Here is a 23,258-nt window from a genome sequence, read left to right as displayed (position 1 = left end):
GGTTGCGTCACATATTCGCACCAACATGCATTTAGCGATGTTTTTCTGATAATACTAGGTTGTATCGCTTTTAACAGTGAAACGATTGACTGTGGGACTTAATTGAACTGATTTTGGACTGTGACTTTATAAATGTGATAAGTGAGACAATTAGACCCAAGAAATAACATTCTTCTTAATTTGACATGATTGCTGGAATTAACCGACTTCACTGGGTGTTGTGAAAGCGCTTCATTTCAAAATTTACATAAATAAGTCATTTCTTGCGGTTGGACCAATCCTAGCCGTTAGCGCGCGTTGAAGAATTACAGACAGTTACAAAAATTACATTTCAATGACTTTCTAACGGTATCAGTCCGTTTGTGTTACAACGGTTGCGTCACATATTCGTACCAACATGTGTTTAGCGATATTTTTCTGAAAATACTAGGTTGTATCGCTTTTAACAGTGAAACAATTGACTGTGGGACCTAATTGAACTGATTTTGGACTGTGACCTTATAAATGTGATAAGTGAGACAATTGGACCCAAGAAATAACATTCTTCTAAATTTGACATGACTGCTGGAATTTACCGATTTCGCTGGGCGCTGTGGTATAGCTTTATTTACAAGTTTAGATAAATAAGTCATTTTGTACTGTGGGACCAATCCTAGCCGTGAGCGCGTGCTGAAGAAAGAGAAACATGTTCAAAAACTACATTTCATTGACTTTGTAACGGTGGCAATCCGCTTGAGTTACAACGGTTTCGTCGCATATTCGTAGCAACATGTATTCAGCGATTTTCTACCGATATTACTAAGTTGCATCGCTTTTAACAGTGAAACGATTGACTGTGGGACTTAATTGAACTGATCTTGCACTGTGACCTTATAAATGTGATAAGTGAGACAATTGGACCCAAGAAATAACATTCTTCTAAATTTGACATGACTGCTGGAATTTACCGATTTCGCTGGGCGCTGTGGTATAGCTTTATTTAAAAGTTTAGATAAATAAGTCATTTTGTACTGTGGGACCAATCCTAGCCGTTAGCGCGTGCTGAAGAAAGAGAAACATGTTCAAAAACTACATTTCATTGACTTTCTAACGGTATCAGTCCGTTTCAATTACAAGGGTTGCGTCACACATTCGTACGAACATGTATTTAGCGATATGTTTCTGATTTTACTAGGTTGCATCGCTTTTAACAGTGAAAGGATTGACTGTAGGACTTAATTGAACTGATTTTGGACTTTGACCTGATAAATATGATAAATGAGACAACTGGACCAAAGGAATAACAGTCTTCTTAATTTGACATGATTGCTGGAATTTAACGATTTCGCTGGGCGTTCTGGTAGCGTTTTATTTAAAAGTTTAGATAAATAATCTTTTTTTACTGTGGGACCAATCCTGGCTGTTAGCGCGCGTTGAAGATATAGAGTCAGTTTCAAAAACTACATTTCAATGACTTTCTAACAGTATCAGTCCGTTTGTGTTACAACGGTTGCGTCACATATTCGCACCAACATGCATTTAGCGATGTTTTTCTGATAATACTAGGTTGTATCGCTTTTAACAGTGAAACAATTGACTGTGGGACTTAATTGAACTGATTTTGGACTGTGACCTTATAAATGTGATAAGTGAGACAATTGGACCCAAGAAATAACATTCTTCTAAATTTGACATGACTGCTGGAACTTACTGATTTCGCTGGGCGCTGTGGTATAGCTTTATTTAAAAGTTTAGATAAATAAGTCATTTTGTACTGTGGGACCAATCCTAGCCGTTAGCGCGTGCTGAAGAAAGAGAAACATGTTTAAAAACTACATTTCATTGACTTTCTAACGGTGGCAATCCGCTTGAGTTACAACGGTTTCGTCACATATTCGTAGCAACATGTATTCAGCGATTTTCTTCCGATATTACTAAGTTGCATCGCTTTCAGCAGTGAAACGATTGACTGTGGGACTTAATTGAACTGATCTTGCACTGTGACCTTATCAATTTGATAAGTGAGACAATTGGACTGCAAGAAAGAACATTTATCTTAATTTGACATGATTGCTGGAATTAACCGACTTCACTGGGCGTTGTGAAAGCGCTTCATTTCAAAATTTAGATAAATAAGTCATTTCTTATGGTTGGACCAATCCTAGCCGTTAGCGCGCGTTGAAGAATTACAGACAGTTTCAAAAATTACATTTCAATGACTTTCTAACGGTATCAGTCCGTTTGTGTTACAACGGTTGCGTCACATATTCGTATCAACATGTATTTAGCGATATTTTTCTGATAATACTAGGTTGTATCGCTTTTAACAGTGAAACGATTGACTCCGGGACTTAATTGAAGTAACTTTGGACTGTAACCTTATAAATGTGATAAGTAAGCCAACTGGACCCCAAGAAATAACATTCTTCTTAATTTGACATGATTGCCGGAACTCAGCGATTGCACTGGTCGCTGTTTGGAGCGCTTCATTTAAAAATTTAGATAAATAATCTTCTTTAGTGTGGGACCAATTCTGGCTGTTAGGGCGCGTTGAAGACATAGAGACAGTTTCAAAAACTACATTTCAATGACTTTCTAACGGTATCAGTCGGTTTGTGTTACAACGGTTGCGTCACATATTCGTATCAACATGTATTTAGCGATTTTTTTCTGATAATACTATATTGTATCGCTTTTAACAGTGAAACAATTGACTGTGGGACTTAATTTAACTGATTTTGGACTGTGACCTTATATATGTGATGAGTGAGACAATTGAACCCAAGAAATAACATTCTTCTTAATTTGACATGATTGCTGGAATTAACCGACTTCACTGGGCGTTGTGGTACCGCTTCAATTCAAAATTTAGATAAATAAGTCATGTTTTACGGTGGGACCAATCCTAGCCGTTAGCGCACGCTAAAGAAAAAGAGACAATTTTAAAAACTACATTTCATTGACTTTCTAACGGTCTCAGTCCGTTTCAATTACAACGGTTGCGTCACATATTCGTACAAACATGTATTTAGCGATATATTTTCTGATTTTACTAGGTTGCATCGCTTTTAACAGTGAAAGGATTGACGGTGGGACTTAATTGAACTGATTTTGGACTTTGACCTCATAAATGTGATAAATGAGACAGTTGGACCCAAGAAATAACATTTTTCTTAATTTGACATGATTACTGGAATTTACCGATTTCACAGGGCGCTGTGGGAGCGCCTTATATAAAAGTTTAGATAAATAAGTCATTTTGTACTGTGGGACCAATCCTAGCCGTTAGCGCGTGCTGAAGAAAGAGAAACATGTTTAAAAACTACATTTCATTGAGTTTCTAACGGTGGCAATCCGCTTGAGTTACAACGGTTTCGTCGCATATTCGTAGCAACATGAATTCAGCGATTTTCTTCCGATATTACTAAGTTGCATCGCTTTTAACAGTGAAACGATTGACTGTGGGACTTAATTGAACTGATCTTGCACTGTGACCTTATCAATTTGATAAGTGAGACAATTGGACTGCAAGAAAGAACATTTATCTTAATTTGACATGATTGCTGGAACTGAGCGGTTACACTGGGCGCTGTGGCAGCACTTCATTTAAAAATTTAGATAAATAAGTCATTCCTTGCTGTGGGACCAATCCTAGCCGTTATCACGCGCTGAAGAATTAGAGGCAGTTTTAAAAACTGCATTTCAATGACTTTCTAACGGTATCAATCCGCTTGAGTTACAACGGTTTCGTCACATATTCGTAGCAACATGTATTTAGTGATTTTTTTGCGATATTACTAAGTTGTATCGCTTTTAACAGTGAAACGATTGACTGTGGGACTTAATTGAACTGATCTTGCACTGTGACCTTATCAATTTGATAAGTGAGACAATTGGACTGCAAGAAAGAACATTTATCTTAATTTGACATGATTGCCGGAACTCAGCAGTTACACTGGGCGCTGTGGCAGCACTTCATTTAAAAATTTAGATAAATAAGTCTTTTTTTACTGTGGGACCAATCCTGGGCGTTAGCGCGCGTTGAAGAATTAGAGACAGTTTCAAAAATTACATTTCAATGACTTTCTAACGGTATCAGTCCGTTTGTCTTACAACGGTTGCGTCACATATTTGTACCAAAATGTGTTTAGCGATATTTTTCTGAAAATACTAGGTTGTATCGCTTTTAACAGTGAAACGATTGACTCCGGGACTTAATTGAAGTAACTTTGGACTGTAACCTTATAAATGTGATAAGTAAGCCAACTGGACCCCAAGAAATAACATTCTTCTTAATTTGACATGATTGCCGGAACTCAGCGATTGCACTGGTCGCTGTTTGGAGCGCTTCATTTAAAAATTTAGATAAATAATCTTCTTTAGTGTGGGACCAATTCTGGCTGTTAGGGCGCGTTGAAGATATAGAGACAGTTTCAAAAACTACATTTCAATGACTTTTTATCGGTATCAGTCGGTTTGTGTTACAACGGTTGCGTCACATATTCGTATCAACATGTATTTAGCGATTTTTTTCTGATAATACTAGATTGTATCGCTTTTAACAGTGAAACAATTGACTGTGGGACTTAATTGAACTGATTTTGGACTGTGACCTTATATATGTGATGAGTGAGACAATTGGACCCAAGAAATAACATTCTTCTTAATTTGACATGATTGCTGGAATTAACCGACTTCACTGGGCGTTGTGGTACCGCTTCAATTCAAAATTTAGATAAATAAGTCATTTTTTACGGTGGGACCAATCCTAGCCGTTAATGCACGCTGAAGAAAGAGAGACAGTTTTAAAAACTACATTTCATTGACTTTCTAACGGTCTCAGTCCGTTTCAATTACAACGGTTGCGTCACATATTCGTACAAACATGTATTTAGCGATATATTTTCTGATTTTACTAGGTTGCATCGCTTTTAACAGTGAAAGGATTGACGGTGGGACTTAATTGAACTGATTTTGGACTTTGACCTCATAAATGTGATAAATGAGACAGTTGGACCCAAGAAATAACATTTTTCTTAATTTGACATGATTACTGGAATTTACCGATTTCACAGGGCGCTGTGGTAGGGCCTTATATAAAAGTTTAGATAAATAAGTCATTTTTTACTGTGGGACCAATCCTGGCCGTTATCGCGCGCTAAAGAAATAGAGACAGTTTTAAAAACTAAATTTCAATGACTTTCTAACGGCATCAATCCGCTTGAGTTGCAACCGTTGCGTCACATATTTGTACCAACATGTATTTAGTGGTTTTTTCCGATATTACTAGGTTGTATCGCTTTTAACAGTGAAACGATTGACTGTGGGACTTAATTGAACTGATTTTGGACTTTGACCTCATAAATGTGATAAATGAGACAACTGGACCCAAGGAATTACATTCTTCTTAATTTGACATGATTGCTGGAATTTACCGATTCGCTGGGCGCTGTGGTAGCGTTTTATTTAAAAGTTTAGATAAATAAGTCATTTCTTACTGTGGGACCAATCCTGGCCGTTAGCGCGCGTTGAAGAAATAGAGGCAGTTTCAAAAACTACATTTCAATGACTTCCTAACGGTATCAATCCGCTTGAGTTACTACGGTTGCGTCACATATTCGTACCAACATGTATTAAGTGATATTTTTCTGGTAATACTAGGTTGTATAGCTTTTAACAGTGAAACGATTGACTGTGGGACTTAATTGAACTGATTTTGGACTCTGATCTTATAAATGTGATTAGTGAGGCAAATGAAACCAAGAAATAACATTTTTCTTAATTTGACGTGATTGCTGGAATTTACCGATTTCACTTGGCGCTGTGGTAGTACTTCATATAAAAATTTAGATAAATATGTCATTTACTACTCTGGGACCAATCCTGGCCGTTAGCACGCGCTGAATAAATAGGAACAGTTTCAAAGACTACATTTTATTGACTTTCTGGCGGTATAAATCCGTTTGAGTTACAACTGTTGCGTCACATATTCGTACCAACAAGTACTTAATGATTTTTTTCCGATATTACTAGGTTGCATTGCTTTTAACAGTGAAAGGATTGACTGTGGGACTTAATTGAACTGATTTTGGACTTTGACTTCATAAATGTGATAAATGAGACAATTGGACTGCAAGAAAGAACATTTATCTTAATTTGACATGATTGCTGGAACTGAGCGGTTACACTGGGCGCTGTGGCAGCACTTCATTTAAAAATTTAGATAAATAAGTCATTCCTTGCTGTGGGACCAATCCTAGCCGTTATCACGCGCTGAAGAATTAGAGGCAGTTTTAAAAACTGCATTTCAATGACTTTCTAACGGTATCAATCCGCTTGAGTTACAACGGTTTCGTCACATATTCGTAGCAACATGTATTTAGTGATTTTTTTGCGATATTACTAAGTTGTATCGCTTTTAACAGTGAAACGATTGACTGTGGGACTTAATTGAACTGATCTTGCACTGTGACCTTATCAATTTGATAAGTGAGACAATTGGACTGCAAGAAAGAACATTTATCTTAATTTGACATGATTGCCGGAACTCAGCAGTTACACTGGGCGCTGTGGCAGCACTTCATTTAAAAATTTAGATAAATAAGTCTTTTTTTACTGTGGGACCAATCCTGGGCGTTAGCGCGCGTTGAAGAATTAGAGACAGTTTCAAAAATTACATTTCAATGACTTTCTAACGGTATCAGTCCGTTTGTCTTACAACGGTTGCGTCACATATTTGTACCAAAATGTGTTTAGCGATATTTTTCTGAAAATACTAGGTTGTATCGCTTTTAACAGTGAAACGATTGACTCCGGGACTTAATTGAAGTAACTTTGGACTGTAACCTTATAAATGTGATAAGTAAGCCAACTGGACCCCAAGAAATAACATTCTTCTTAATTTGACATGATTGCCGGAACTCAGCGATTGCACTGGTCGCTGTTTGGAGCGCTTCATTTAAAAATTTAGATAAATAATCTTCTTTAGTGTGGGACCAATTCTGGCTGTTAGGGCGCGTTGAAGATATAGAGACAGTTTCAAAAACTACATTTCAATGACTTTTTATCGGTATCAGTCGGTTTGTGTTACAACGGTTGCGTCACATATTCGTATCAACATGTATTTAGCGATTTTTTTCTGATAATACTAGATTGTATCGCTTTTAACAGTGAAACAATTGACTGTGGGACTTAATTGAACTGATTTTGGACTGTGACCTTATATATGTGATGAGTGAGACAATTGGACCCAAGAAATAACATTCTTCTTAATTTGACATGATTGCTGGAATTAACCGACTTCACTGGGCGTTGTGGTACCGCTTCAATTCAAAATTTAGATAAATAAGTCATTTTTTACGGTGGGACCAATCCTAGCCGTTAATGCACGCTGAAGAAAGAGAGACAGTTTTAAAAACTACATTTCATTGACTTTCTAACGGTCTCAGTCCGTTTCAATTACAACGGTTGCGTCACATATTCGTACAAACATGTATTTAGCGATATATTTTCTGATTTTACTAGGTTGCATCGCTTTTAACAGTGAAAGGATTGACGGTGGGACTTAATTGAACTGATTTTGGACTTTGACCTCATAAATGTGATAAATGAGACAGTTGGACCCAAGAAATAACATTTTTCTTAATTTGACATGATTACTGGAATTTACCGATTTCACAGGGCGCTGTGGTAGGGCCTTATATAAAAGTTTAGATAAATAAGTCATTTTTTACTGTGGGACCAATCCTGGCCGTTATCGCGCGCTAAAGAAATAGAGACAGTTTTAAAAACTAAATTTCAATGACTTTCTAACGGCATCAATCCGCTTGAGTTGCAACCGTTGCGTCACATATTTGTACCAACATGTATTTAGTGGTTTTTTCCGATATTACTAGGTTGTATCGCTTTTAACAGTGAAACGATTGACTGTGGGACTTAATTGAACTGATTTTGGACTTTGACCTCATAAATGTGATAAATGAGACAACTGGACCCAAGGAATTACATTCTTCTTAATTTGACATGATTGCTGGAATTTACCGATTCGCTGGGCGCTGTGGTAGCGTTTTATTTAAAAGTTTAGATAAATAAGTCATTTCTTACTGTGGGACCAATCCTGGCCGTTAGCGCGCGTTGAAGAAATAGAGGCAGTTTCAAAAACTACATTTCAATGACTTCCTAACGGTATCAATCCGCTTGAGTTACTACGGTTGCGTCACATATTCGTACCAACATGTATTAAGTGATATTTTTCTGGTAATACTAGGTTGTATAGCTTTTAACAGTGAAACGATTGACTGTGGGACTTAATTGAACTGATTTTGGACTCTGATCTTATAAATGTGATTAGTGAGGCAAATGAAACCAAGAAATAACATTTTTCTTAATTTGACGTGATTGCTGGAATTTACCGATTTCACTTGGCGCTGTGGTAGTACTTCATATAAAAATTTAGATAAATATGTCATTTACTACTCTGGGACCAATCCTGGCCGTTAGCACGCGCTGAATAAATAGGAACAGTTTCAAAGACTACATTTTATTGACTTTCTGGCGGTATAAATCCGTTTGAGTTACAACTGTTGCGTCACATATTCGTACCAACAAGTACTTAATGATTTTTTTCCGATATTACTAGGTTGCATTGCTTTTAACAGTGAAAGGATTGACTGTGGGACTTAATTGAACTGATTTTGGACTTTGACTTCATAAATGTGATAAATGAGACAGTTGGACCCAAGAAATAACATTTTTCTTAATTTGACATGATTACTGGAATTTACCGATTTCACAGGGCGCTGTGGGAGCGCCTTATATAAAAGTTTAGATAAATAAGTCATTTTTTACTGTGGGACCAATCCTGGCCGTTATCGCGCGCTAAAGAAATAGAGACAGTTTTAAAAACTAAATTTCAATGACTTTCTAACGGCATCAATCCGCTTGAGTTACAACGGTTGCGTCACATATTCGTCTCAACATGTGTTTAGCGATATTTTTCTGAAAATACTAGGTTGTATCGCTTTTAACAGTGAAACAATTGACTGTGGGACTTAGTTGAACTGATTTTGGACTGTGACCTTATCAATGTGATAAGTGAGACAATTGGACCCAAGAAATAACATTCTTCTAAATTTGACATGACTGCTGGAATTTACTGATTTCGCTGGGCGCTGTGGTATAGCTTTATTTAAAAGTTTAGATAAATAAGTCATTTTGTACTGTGGGACCAATCCTAGCCGTTAGCGCGTGCTGAAGAAAGAGAAACATGTTTAAAAACTACATTTCATTGAGTTTCTAACGGTGGCAATCCGCTTGAGTTACAACGGTTTCGTCGCATATTCGTAGCAACATGAATTCAGCGATTTTCTTCCGATATTACTAAGTTGCATCGCTTTTAACAGTGAAACGATTGACTGTGGGACTTAATTGAACTGATCTTGCACTGTGACCTTATCAATTTGATAAGTGAGACAATTGGACTGCAAGAAAGAACATTTATCTTAATTTGACATGATTGCTGGAACTGAGCGGTTACACTGGGCGCTGTGGCAGCACTTCATTTAAAAATTTAGATAAATAAGTCATTCCTTGCTGTGGGACCAATCCTAGCCGTTATCACGCGCTGAAGAATTAGAGGCAGTTTTAAAAACTGCATTTCAATGACTTTCTAACGGTATCAATCCGCTTGAGTTACAACGGTTTCGTCACATATTCGTAGCAACATGTATTTAGTGATTTTTTTGCGATATTACTAAGTTGTATCGCTTTTAACAGTGAAACGATTGACTGTGGGACTTAATTGAACTGATCTTGCACTGTGACCTTATCAATTTGATAAGTGAGACAATTGGACTGCAAGAAAGAACATTTATCTTAATTTGACATGATTGCCGGAACTCAGCAGTTACACTGGGCGCTGTGGCAGCACTTCATTTAAAAATTTAGATAAATAAGTCTTTTTTTACTGTGGGACCAATCCTGGGCGTTAGCGCGCGTTGAAGAATTAGAGACAGTTTCAAAAATTACATTTCAATGACTTTCTAACGGTATCAGTCCGTTTGTCTTACAACGGTTGCGTCACATATTTGTACCAAAATGTGTTTAGCGATATTTTTCTGAAAATACTAGGTTGTATCGCTTTTAACAGTGAAACGATTGACTCCGGGACTTAATTGAAGTAACTTTGGACTGTAACCTTATAAATGTGATAAGTAAGCCAACTGGACCCCAAGAAATAACATTCTTCTTAATTTGACATGATTGCCGGAACTCAGCGATTGCACTGGTCGCTGTTTGGAGCGCTTCATTTAAAAATTTAGATAAATAATCTTCTTTAGTGTGGGACCAATTCTGGCTGTTAGGGCGCGTTGAAGATATAGAGACAGTTTCAAAAACTACATTTCAATGACTTTTTATCGGTATCAGTCGGTTTGTGTTACAACGGTTGCGTCACATATTCGTATCAACATGTATTTAGCGATTTTTTTCTGATAATACTAGATTGTATCGCTTTTAACAGTGAAACAATTGACTGTGGGACTTAATTGAACTGATTTTGGACTGTGACCTTATATATGTGATGAGTGAGACAATTGGACCCAAGAAATAACATTCTTCTTAATTTGACATGATTGCTGGAATTAACCGACTTCACTGGGCGTTGTGGTACCGCTTCAATTCAAAATTTAGATAAATAAGTCATTTTTTACGGTGGGACCAATCCTAGCCGTTAATGCACGCTGAAGAAAGAGAGACAGTTTTAAAAACTACATTTCATTGACTTTCTAACGGTCTCAGTCCGTTTCAATTACAACGGTTGCGTCACATATTCGTACAAACATGTATTTAGCGATATATTTTCTGATTTTACTAGGTTGCATCGCTTTTAACAGTGAAAGGATTGACGGTGGGACTTAATTGAACTGATTTTGGACTTTGACTTCATAAATGTGATAAATGAGACAGTTGGACCCAAGAAATAACATTTTTCTTAATTTGACATGATTACTGGAATTTACCGATTTCACAGGGCGCTGTGGGAGCGCCTTATATAAAAGTTTAGATAAATAAGTCATTTTTTACTGTGGGACCAATCCTGGCCGTTATCGCGCGCTAAAGAAATAGAGACAGTTTTAAAAACTAAATTTCAATGACTTTCTAACGGCATCAATCCGCTTGAGTTACAACGGTTGCGTCACATATTCGTCTCAACATGTGTTTAGCGATATTTTTCTGAAAATACTAGGTTGTATCGCTTTTAACAGTGAAACAATTGACTGTGGGACTTAGTTGAACTGATTTTGGACTGTGACCTTATCAATGTGATAAGTGAGACAATTGGACCCAAGAAATAACATTCTTCTAAATTTGACATGACTGCTGGAATTTACTGATTTCGCTGGGCGCTGTGGTATAGCTTTATTTAAAAGTTTAGATAAATAAGTCATTTTGTACTGTGGGACCAATCCTAGCCGTTAGCGCGTGCTGAAGAAAGAGAAACATGTTTAAAAACTACATTTCATTGAGTTTCTAACGGTGGCAATCCGCTTGAGTTACAACGGTTTCGTCGCATATTCGTAGCAACATGAATTCAGCGATTTTCTTCCGATATTACTAAGTTGCATCGCTTTTAACAGTGAAACGATTGACTGTGGGACTTAATTGAACTGATCTTGCACTGTGACCTTATCAATTTGATAAGTGAGACAATTGGACTGCAAGAAAGAACATTTATCTTAATTTGACATGATTGCTGGAACTGAGCGGTTACACTGGGCGCTGTGGCAGCACTTCATTTAAAAATTTAGATAAATAAGTCATTCCTTGCTGTGGGACCAATCCTAGCCGTTATCACGCGCTGAAGAATTAGAGGCAGTTTTAAAAACTGCATTTCAATGACTTTCTAACGGTATCAATCCGCTTGAGTTACAACGGTTTCGTCACATATTCGTAGCAACATGTATTTAGTGATTTTTTTGCGATATTACTAAGTTGTATCGCTTTTAACAGTGAAACGATTGACTGTGGGACTTAATTGAACTGATCTTGCACTGTGACCTTATCAATTTGATAAGTGAGACAATTGGACTGCAAGAAAGAACATTTATCTTAATTTGACATGATTGCCGGAACTCAGCAGTTACACTGGGCGCTGTGGCAGCACTTCATTTAAAAATTTAGATAAATAAGTCTTTTTTTACTGTGGGACCAATCCTGGGCGTTAGCGCGCGTTGAAGAATTAGAGACAGTTTCAAAAATTACATTTCAATGACTTTCTAACGGTATCAGTCCGTTTGTCTTACAACGGTTGCGTCACATATTTGTACCAAAATGTGTTTAGCGATATTTTTCTGAAAATACTAGGTTGTATCGCTTTTAACAGTGAAACGATTGACTCCGGGACTTAATTGAAGTAACTTTGGACTGTAACCTTATAAATGTGATAAGTAAGCCAACTGGACCCCAAGAAATAACATTCTTCTTAATTTGACATGATTGCCGGAACTCAGCGATTGCACTGGTCGCTGTTTGGAGCGCTTCATTTAAAAATTTAGATAAATAATCTTCTTTAGTGTGGGACCAATTCTGGCTGTTAGGGCGCGTTGAAGATATAGAGACAGTTTCAAAAACTACATTTCAATGACTTTTTATCGGTATCAGTCGGTTTGTGTTACAACGGTTGCGTCACATATTCGTATCAACATGTATTTAGCGATTTTTTTCTGATAATACTAGATTGTATCGCTTTTAACAGTGAAACAATTGACTGTGGGACTTAATTGAACTGATTTTGGACTGTGACCTTATATATGTGATGAGTGAGACAATTGGACCCAAGAAATAACATTCTTCTTAATTTGACATGATTGCTGGAATTAACCGACTTCACTGGGCGTTGTGGTACCGCTTCAATTCAAAATTTAGATAAATAAGTCATTTTTTACGGTGGGACCAATCCTAGCCGTTAATGCACGCTGAAGAAAGAGAGACAGTTTTAAAAACTACATTTCATTGACTTTCTAACGGTCTCAGTCCGTTTCAATTACAACGGTTGCGTCACATATTCGTACAAACATGTATTTAGCGATATATTTTCTGATTTTACTAGGTTGCATCGCTTTTAACAGTGAAAGGATTGACGGTGGGACTTAATTGAACTGATTTTGGACTTTGACCTCATAAATGTGATAAATGAGACAGTTGGACCCAAGAAATAACATTTTTCTTAATTTGACATGATTACTGGAATTTACCGATTTCACAGGGCGCTGTGGTAGGGCCTTATATAAAAGTTTAGATAAATAAGTCATTTTTTACTGTGGGACCAATCCTGGCCGTTATCGCGCGCTAAAGAAATAGAGACAGTTTTAAAAACTAAATTTCAATGACTTTCTAACGGCATCAATCCGCTTGAGTTGCAACCGTTGCGTCACATATTTGTACCAACATGTATTTAGTGGTTTTTTCCGATATTACTAGGTTGTATCGCTTTTAACAGTAAAACGATTGACTGTGGGACTTAATTGAACTGATTTTGGACTTTGACCTCATAAATGTGATAAATGAGACAACTGGACCCAAGGAATTACATTCTTCTTAATTTGACATGATTGCTGGAATTTACCGATTCGCTGGGCGCTGTGGTAGCGTTTTATTTAAAAGTTTAGATAAATAAGTCATTTCTTACTGTGGGACCAATCCTGGCCGTTAGCGCGCGTTGAAGAAATAGAGGCAGTTTCAAAAACTACATTTCAATGACTTCCTAACGGTATCAATCCGCTTGAGTTACTACGGTTGCGTCACATATTCGTACCAACATGTATTAAGTGATATTTTTCTGGTAATACTAGGTTGTATAGCTTTTAACAGTGAAACGATTGACTGTGGGACTTAATTGAACTGATTTTGGACTCTGATCTTATAAATGTGATTAGTGAGGCAAATGAAACCAAGAAATAACATTTTTCTTAATTTGACGTGATTGCTGGAATTTACCGATTTCACTTGGCGCTGTGGTAGTACTTCATATAAAAATTTAGATAAATATGTCATTTACTACTCTGGGACCAATCCTGGCCGTTAGCACGCGCTGAATAAATAGGAACAGTTTCAAAGACTACATTTTATTGACTTTCTGGCGGTATAAATCCGTTTGAGTTACAACTGTTGCGTCACATATTCGTACCAACAAGTACTTAATGATTTTTTTCCGATATTACTAGGTTGCATTGCTTTTAACAGTGAAAGGATTGACTGTGGGACTTAATTGAACTGATTTTGGACTTTGACTTCATAAATGTGATAAATGAGACAACTGGACCCGAGGAATAACATTCTTCTTAATTTGACATGATTGCTGGAATTTACCGATTCGCTGCGCGCTGTGGTAGCGTTTTATTTAAAAGTTTAGATAAATCAGTCATTTTGTACTGTGAGACCAAACCTAGCCGTTAGCGCGCGTTGAAGAATTACAGACAGTTTCAAAAATTACATTTCAATGACTTTCTAACGGTATCAGTCCGCTTGTGTTACAACGGTTGCGTCACATATTCGTAGCAACATGTATTCAGCGATTTTCTTCCGATATTACTAAGTTGCATCGCTTTTAACAGTGAAACGATTGACTGTGGGACTTAATTGAACTGATCTTGCACTGTGACCTTATCTATTTGATAAGTGAGACAATTGGACTGCAAGAAAGAACATTTATCTTAATTTGACATGATTGCCGGAACTCAGCAGTTACACTGGGCGCTGTGGCAGCACTTCATTTAAAAATTTAGATAAATAAGTCTTTTTTTACTGTGGGACCAATCCTGGGCGTTAGCGCGCGTTGAAGAATTAGAGACAGTTTCAAAAATTACATTTCAATGACTTTCTAACGGTATCAGTCCGTTTGTCTTACAACGGTTGCGTCACATATTTGTACCAAAATGTGTTTAGCGATATTTTTCTGAAAATACTAAGTTGTATCGCTTTTAACAGTGAAACGATTGACTCCGGGACTTAATTGAAGTAACTTTGGACTGTAACCTTATAAATGTGATAAGTAAGCCAACTGGACCCCAAGAAATAACATTCTTCTTAATTTGACATGATTGCCGGAACTCAGCGATTGCACTGGTCGCTGTTTGGAGCGCTTCATTTAAAAATTTAGATAAATAATCTTCTTTAGTGTGGGACCAATTCTGGCTGTTGGGGCGCGTTTAAGATATAGAGACAGTTTCAAAAACTACATTTCAATGACTTTCTAACGGTATCAGTCGGTTTGTGTTACAACGGTTGCGTCACATATTCGTATCAACATGTATTTAGCGATTTTTTTCTGATAATACTAGATTGTATCGCTTTTAACAGTGAAAGGATTGACGGTGGGACTTAATTGAACTGATTTTGGACTTTGACTTCATAAATGTGATAAATGAGACAGTTGGACCCAAGAAATAACATTTTTCTTAATTTGACATGATTACTGGAATTAACCGATTTCACAGGGCGCTGTGGTAGCGCCTTATATAAAAGTTTAGATAAATAAGTCATTTTTTACGGTGGGACCAATCCTAGCCGTTAATGCACGCTGAAGAAAGAGAGACAGTTTTAAAAACTACATTTCATTGACTTTCTAACGGTCTCAGTCCGTTTCAATTACAACGGTTGCGTCACATATTCGTACAAACATGTATTTAGCGATATATTTTCTGATTTTACTAGGTTGCATCGCTTTTAACAGTGAAAGGGTTGACGGTGGGACTTAATTGAACTGATTTTGGACTTTGACCTCATAAATGTGATAAATGAGACAGTTGGACCCAAGAAATAACATTTTTCTTAATTTGACATGATTACTGGAATTTACCGATTTCACAGGGCGCTGTGGTAGCGCCTTATATAAAAGTTTAGATAAATAAGTCATTTTTTACTGTGGGACCAATCCTGGCCGTTATCGCGCGCTAAAGAAATAGAGACAGTTTTAAAAACTAAATTTCAATGACTTTCTAACGGTATCAATCCGCTTGAGTTACTACGGTTGCGTCACATATTCGTACCAACATGTATTAAGTGATATTTTTCTGGTAATACTAGGTTGTATAGCTTTCAACAGTGAAACGATTGACTGTGGGACTTAATTGAACTGATTTTGGACTCTGATCTTATAAATGTGATAAATGAGACAACTGGACCCAAGGAATTACATTCTTCTTAATTTGACATGATTGCTGGAATTTACCGATTCGCTGGGCGCTGTGGTAGCGTTTTATTTAAAAGTTTAGATAAATAAGTCATTTCTTACTGTGGGACCAATCCTGGCCGTTAGCGCGCGTTGAAGAAATAGAGGCAGTTTCAAAAACTACATTTCAATGACTTCCTAACGGTATCAATCCGCTTGAGTTACTACGGTTGCGTCACATATTCGTACCAACATGTATTAAGTGATATTTTTCTGGTAATACTAGGTTGTATAGCTTTTAACAGTGAAACGATTGACTGTGGGACTTAATTGAACTGATTTTGGACTCTGATCTTATAAATGTGATTAGTGAGGCAAATGAAACCAAGAAATAACATTTTTCTTAATTTGACGTGATTGCTGGAATTTACCGATTTCACTTGGCGCTGTGGTAGTACTTCATATAAAAATTTAGATAAATATGTCATTTACTACTCTGGGACCAATCCTGGCCGTTAGCACGCGCTGAATAAATAGGAACAGTTTCAAAGACTACATTTTATTGACTTTCTGGCGGTATAAATCCGTTTGAGTTACAACTGTTGCGTCACATATTCGTACCAACAAGTACTTAATGATTTTTTTCCGATATTACTAGGTTGCATTGCTTTTAACAGTGAAAGGATTGACTGTGGGACTTAATTGAACTGATTTTGGACTTTGACTTCATAAATGTGATAAATGAGACAACTGGACCCGAGGAATAACATTCTTCTTAATTTGACATGATTGCTGGAATTTACCGATTCGCTGCGCGCTGTGGTAGCGTTTTATTTAAAAGTTTAGATAAATCAGTCATTTTGTACTGTGAGACCAAACCTAGCCGTTAGCGCGCGTTGAAGAATTACAGACAGTTTCAAAAATTACATTTCAATGACTTTCTAACGGTATCAGTCCGCTTGTGTTACAACGGTTGCGTCACATATTCGTAGCAACATGTATTCAGCGATTTTCTTCCGATATTACTAAGTTGCATCGCTTTTAACAGTGAAACGATTGACTGTGGGACTTAATTGAACTGATCTTGCACTGTGACCTTATCTATTTGATAAGTGAGACAATTGGACTGCAAGAAAGAACATTTATCTTAATTTGACATGATTGCCGGAACTCAGCAGTTACACTGGGCGCTGTGGCAGCACTTCATTTAAAAATTTAGATAAATAAGTCTTTTTTTACTGTGGGACCAATCCTGGGCGTTAGCGCGCGTTGAAGAATTAGAGACAGTTTCAAAAATTACATTTCAATGACTTTCTAACGGTATCAGTCCGTTTGTCTTACAACGGTTGCGTCACATATTTGTACCAAAATGTGTTTAGCGATATTTTTCTGAAAATACTAAGTTGTATCGCTTTTAACAGTGAAACGATTGACTCCGGGACTTAATTGAAGTAACTTTGGACTGTAACCTTATAAATGTGATAAGTAAGCCAACTGGACCCCAAGAAATAACATTCTTCTTAATTTGACATGATTGCCGGAACTCAGCGATTGCACTGGTCGCTGTTTGGAGCGCTTCATTTAAAAATTTAGATAAATAATCTTCTTTAGTGTGGGACCAATTCTGGCTGTTGGGGCGCGTTTAAGATATAGAGACAGTTTCAAAAACTACATTTCAATGACTTTCTAACGGTATCAGTCGGTTTGTGTTACAACGGTTGCGTCACATATTCGTATCAACATGTATTTAGCGATTTTTTTCTGATAATACTAGATTGTATCGCTTTTAACAGTGAAAGGATTGACGGTGGGACTTAATTGAACTGATTTTGGACTTTGACTTCATAAATGTGATAAATGAGACAGTTGGACCCAAGAAATAACATTTTTCTTAATTTGACATGATTACTGGAATTAACCGATTTCACAGGGCGCTGTGGTAGCGCCTTATATAAAAGTTTAGATAAATAAGTCATTTTTTACGGTGGGACCAATCCTAGCCGTTAATGCACGCTGAAGAAAGAGAGACAGTTTTAAAAACTACATTTCATTGACTTTCTAACGGTCTCAGTCCGTTTCAATTACAACGGTTGCGTCACATATTCGTACAAACATGTATTTAGCGATATATTTTCTGATTTTACTAGGTTGCATCGCTTTTAACAGTGAAAGGGTTGACGGTGGGACTTAATTGAACTGATTTTGGACTTTGACCTCATAAATGTGATAAATGAGACAGTTGGACCCAAGAAATAACATTTTTCTTAATTTGACATGATTACTGGAATTTACCGATTTCACAGGGCGCTGTGGTAGCGCCTTATATAAAAGTTTAGATAAATAAGTCATTTTTTACTGTGGGACCAATCCTGGCCGTTATCGCGCGCTAAAGAAATAGAGACAGTTTTAAAAACTAAATTTCAATGACTTTCTAACGGTATCAATCCGCTTGAGTTACTACGGTTGCGTCACATATTCGTACCAACATGTATTAAGTGATATTTTTCTGGTAATACTAGGTTGTATAGCTTTCAACAGTGAAACGATTGACTGTGGGACTTAATTGAACTGATTTTGGACTCTGATCTTATAAATGTGATTAGTGAGGCAAATGAAACCAAGAAATAACATTCTTCTTAATTTGACGTGATTGCTGGAATTTACCGATTTCACTTGGCGCTGTGGTAGTACTTCATATAAAAATTTAGATAAATATGTCATTTCTTACTCTGGGACCAATCCTGGCCGTTAGCACGCGCTGAATAAATAGGAACAGTTTCAAAGACTACATTTTATTGACTTTCTGGCGGTATAAATCCGTTTGAGTTACAACTGTTGCGTCACATATTCGTACCAACAAGTACTTAATGATTTTTTTCCGATATTACTAGGTTGCATTGCTTTTAACAGTGAAAGGATTGACTGTGGGACTTAATTGAACTGATTTTGGACTTTGACTTCATAAATGTGATAAATGAGACAACTGGACCCGAGGAATAACATTCTTCTTAATTTGACATGATTGCTGGAATTTACCGATTCGCTGGGCGCTGTGGTAGCGTTTTATTTAAAAGTTTAGATAAATCAGTCATTTTGTACTGTGAGACCAAACCTAGCCGTTAGCGCGCGTTGAAGAATTACAGACAGTTTCAAAAATTACATTTCAATGACTTTCTAACGGTATCAGTCCGTTTGTGTTACAACGGTTGCGTCACATATTCGTAGCAACATGTATTCAGCGATTTTCTTCCGATATTACTAAGTTGCATCGCTTTTAACAGTGAAACGATTGACTGTGGGACTTAATTGAACTGATCTTGCACTGTGACCTTATCAATTTGATAAGTGAGACAATTGGACTGCAAGAAAGAACATTTATCTTAATTTGACATGATTGCCGGAACTCAGCAGTTACACTGGGCGCTGTGGCAGCACTTCATTTAAAAATTTAGATAAATAAGTCTTTTTTTACTGTGGGACCAATCCTGGCCGTTATCGCGCGCTAAAGAAATAGAGACAGTTTTAAAAACTAAATTTCAATGACTTTCTAACGGCATCAATCCGCTTGAGTTACAACCGTTGCGTCACATATTTGTACCAACATGTATTTAGTGGTTTTTTCCGATATTACTAGGTTGTATCGCTTTTAACAGTGAAACGATTGACTGTGGGACTTAATTGAACTGATTTTGAACTTTGACCTCATAAATGTGATAAATGAGACAACTGGACCCAAGGAATAACATTCTTCTTAATTTGACATGATTGCTGGAATTTACCGATTCGCTGGGCGCTGTGGTAGCGTTTTATTTAAAAGTTTAGATAAATAAGTCATTTCTTACTGTGTGACCAATCCTAGACGTTAGCGCACACTGAAGAAATAGAGACAGTTTTAAATACTACATTTCATTGACTTTCTAACGGTATCAGTCCGTTCTAACTACAACGGTTGCGTCACATATTCGTACCAACAAGTACTTAATGATTTTTTTCCGATATTACTAGGTTGCATTGCTTTTAACAGTGAAACGATTGACTGTGGGACTTAATTGAACTGATTTTGGACTGTGACCTTATAAATGTGATAAGTGAGACAATTGGACCCCAAGAAATAACATTCTTCTTAATTTGACATGATTGCTGAAATTTACCGATTTCACTGGGCGCTGTGGTAGTACTTCATTTAAAAATTTAGATAAATAAGTCATTTCTTACTGTGGGACCAATCCTGGCCGTTAGCGCGCGTTGAAGAAATAGAGGCAGTTTCAAAAACTACATTTCAATGACTTCCTAACGGTATCAATCCGCTTGAGTTACTACGGTTGCGTCACATATTCGTACCAACATGTATTAAGTGATATTTTTCTGGTAATACTAGGTTGTATAGCTTTTAACAGTGAAACGATTGACTGTGGGACTTAATTGAACTGATTTTGGACTCTGATCTTATAAATGTGATTAGTGAGGCAAATGAAACCAAGAAATAACATTCTTCTTAATTTGACGTGATTGCTGGAATTTACCGATTTCACTTGGCGCTGTGGTAGTACTTCATATAAAAATTTAGATAAATATGTCATTTCTTACTCTGGGACCAATCCTGGCCGTTAGCACGCGCTGAATAAATAGGAACAGTTTCAAAGACTACATTTTATTGACTTTCTGGCGGTATAAATCCGTTTGAGTTACAACTGTTGCGTCACATATTCGTACCAACAAGTACTTAATGATTTTTTTCCGATATTACTAGGTTGCATTGCTTTTAACAGTGAAAGGATTGACTGTGGGACTTAATTGAACTGATTTTGGACTTTGACTTCATAAATGTGATAAATGAGACAACTGGACCCGAAGAATAACATTCTTCTTAATTTGACATGATTGCTGGAATTTACCGATTCGCTGGGCGCTGTGGTAGCGTTTTATTTAAAAGTTTAGATAAATCAGTCATTTTGTACTGTGAGACCAAACCTAGCCGTTAGCGCGCGTTGAAGAATTACAGACAGTTTCAAAAATTACATTTCAATGACTTTCTAACGGTATCAGTCCGTTTGTGTTACAACGGTTGCGTCACATATTCGTAGCAACATGTATTCAGCGATTTTCTTCCGATATTACTAAGTTGCATCGCTTTTAACAGTGAAACGATTGACTGTGGGACTTAATTGAACTGATCTTGCACTGTGACCTTATCAATTTGATAAGTGAGACAATTGGACTGCAAGAAAGAACATTTATCTTAATTTGACATGATTGCCGGAACTCAGCAGTTACACTGGGCGCTGTGGCAGCACTTCATTTAAAAATTTAGATAAATAAGTCTTTTTTTACTGTGGGACCAATCCTGGGCGTTAGCGCGCGTTGAAGAATTAGAGACAGTTTCAAAAATTACATTTCAATGACTTTCTAACGGTATCAGTCCGTTTGTCTTACAACGGTTGCGTCACATATTTGTATCAAAATGTGTTTAGCGATATTTTTCTGAAAATACTAGGTTGTATCGCTTTTAACAGTGAAACGATTGACTCCGGGACTTAATTGAAGTAACTTTGGACTGTAACCTTATAAATGTGATAAGTAAGCCAACTGGACCCCAAGAAATAACATTCTTCTTAATTTGACATGATTGCCGGAACTCAGCGATTGCACTGGTCGCTGTTTGGAGCGCTTCATTTAAAAATTTAGATAAATAATCTTCTTTAGTGTGGGACCAATTCTGGCTGTTAGGGCGTGTTGAAGATATAGAGACAGTTTCAAAAACTACATTTCAATGACTTTCTAACGGTATCAGTCGGTTTGTGTTACAACGGTTGCGTCACATATTCGTATCAACATGTATTTAGCGATTTTTTTCTGATAATACTAGATTGTATCGCTTTTAACAGTGAAAGGATTGACGGTGGGACTTAATTAAACGGATTTTGGACTTTGACCTCATAAATGTGATAAATGAGACAGTTGGACCCAAGAAATAACATTCTTCTTAATTTGACGTGATTGCTGGAATTTACCGATTTCACTTGGCGCTGTGGTAGTACTTCATATAAAAATTTAGATAAATATGTCATTTCTTACTCTGGGACCAATCCTGGCCGTTAGCACGCGCTGAATAAATAGGAACAGTTTCAAAGACTACATTTTATTGACTTTCTGGCGGTATAAATCCGTTTGAGTTACAACTGTTGCGTCACATATTCGTACCAACAAGTACTTAATGATTTTTTTCCGATATTACTAGGTTGCATTGCTTTTAACAGTGAAAGGATTGACTGTGGGACTTAATTGAACTGATTTTGGACTTTGACTTCATAAATGTGATAAATGAGACAACTGGACCCGAGGAATAACATTCTTCTTAATTTGACATGATTGCTGGAATTTACCGATTCGCTGGGCGCTGTGGTAGCGTTTTATTTAAAAGTTTAGATAAATCAGTCATTTTGTACTGTGAGACCAAACCTAGCCGTGAGCGCGCGTTGAAGAAATAGAAACATTTTCAAAAACTACATTTCCTTGACTTTCTAACGGTGTCAATCGGTTTGAGTTACAACAGTTGCGTCACATGTTCGTACCAACATGTATTTAGTGACTTGTTTCCGATATTACTAAGTTGTATCGCTTTTAATAGTGAAACGATTGACTGTGTGACTTAATTGAAATGATTCTGGACTGTGACCTTATAAATGTGATAAGTGAGACAATTGGACCCCAAAAATAACATTCTTCTTAATTTGACATGATTGCTGGAATTTACCGATTTCACTGGGCGCTGTGGTAGTACTTCATTTAAAAATTTAGATAAATAAGTCATTTCTTACTGTGGGACCAATTCTGGCCGTTAGCGCGCGATGAAGAAATAGAGGCAGTTTCAAAAACTACATTTCAATGATTTCCTAACGGTATCAATCCGCTTGAGTTACAACGGTTGCGTCACATATGCGTACCAACATGTATTAAGTGATATTTTTCTGGTAATACTAGGTTGTATAGCTTTTAACAGTGAAACGATTGACTGTGGGACTTAATTGAACTGATTTTGGACTGTGACCTTATAAATGTGATAAGTGAGGCAAATGAACCCAAGAAATAATAACATTCCTCTTAATTTGAC

The sequence above is a fragment of the Hydractinia symbiolongicarpus genome, chromosome 11 (genome assembly GCF_029227915.1).
Source record: "Hydractinia symbiolongicarpus strain clone_291-10 chromosome 11, HSymV2.1, whole genome shotgun sequence".
Lineage (NCBI taxonomy): Eukaryota > Metazoa > Cnidaria > Hydrozoa > Anthoathecata > Hydractiniidae > Hydractinia > Hydractinia symbiolongicarpus.
The sequence above is the reverse complement of the archived record's forward strand: the minus strand, read 5'-3'. Positions refer to the sequence as shown.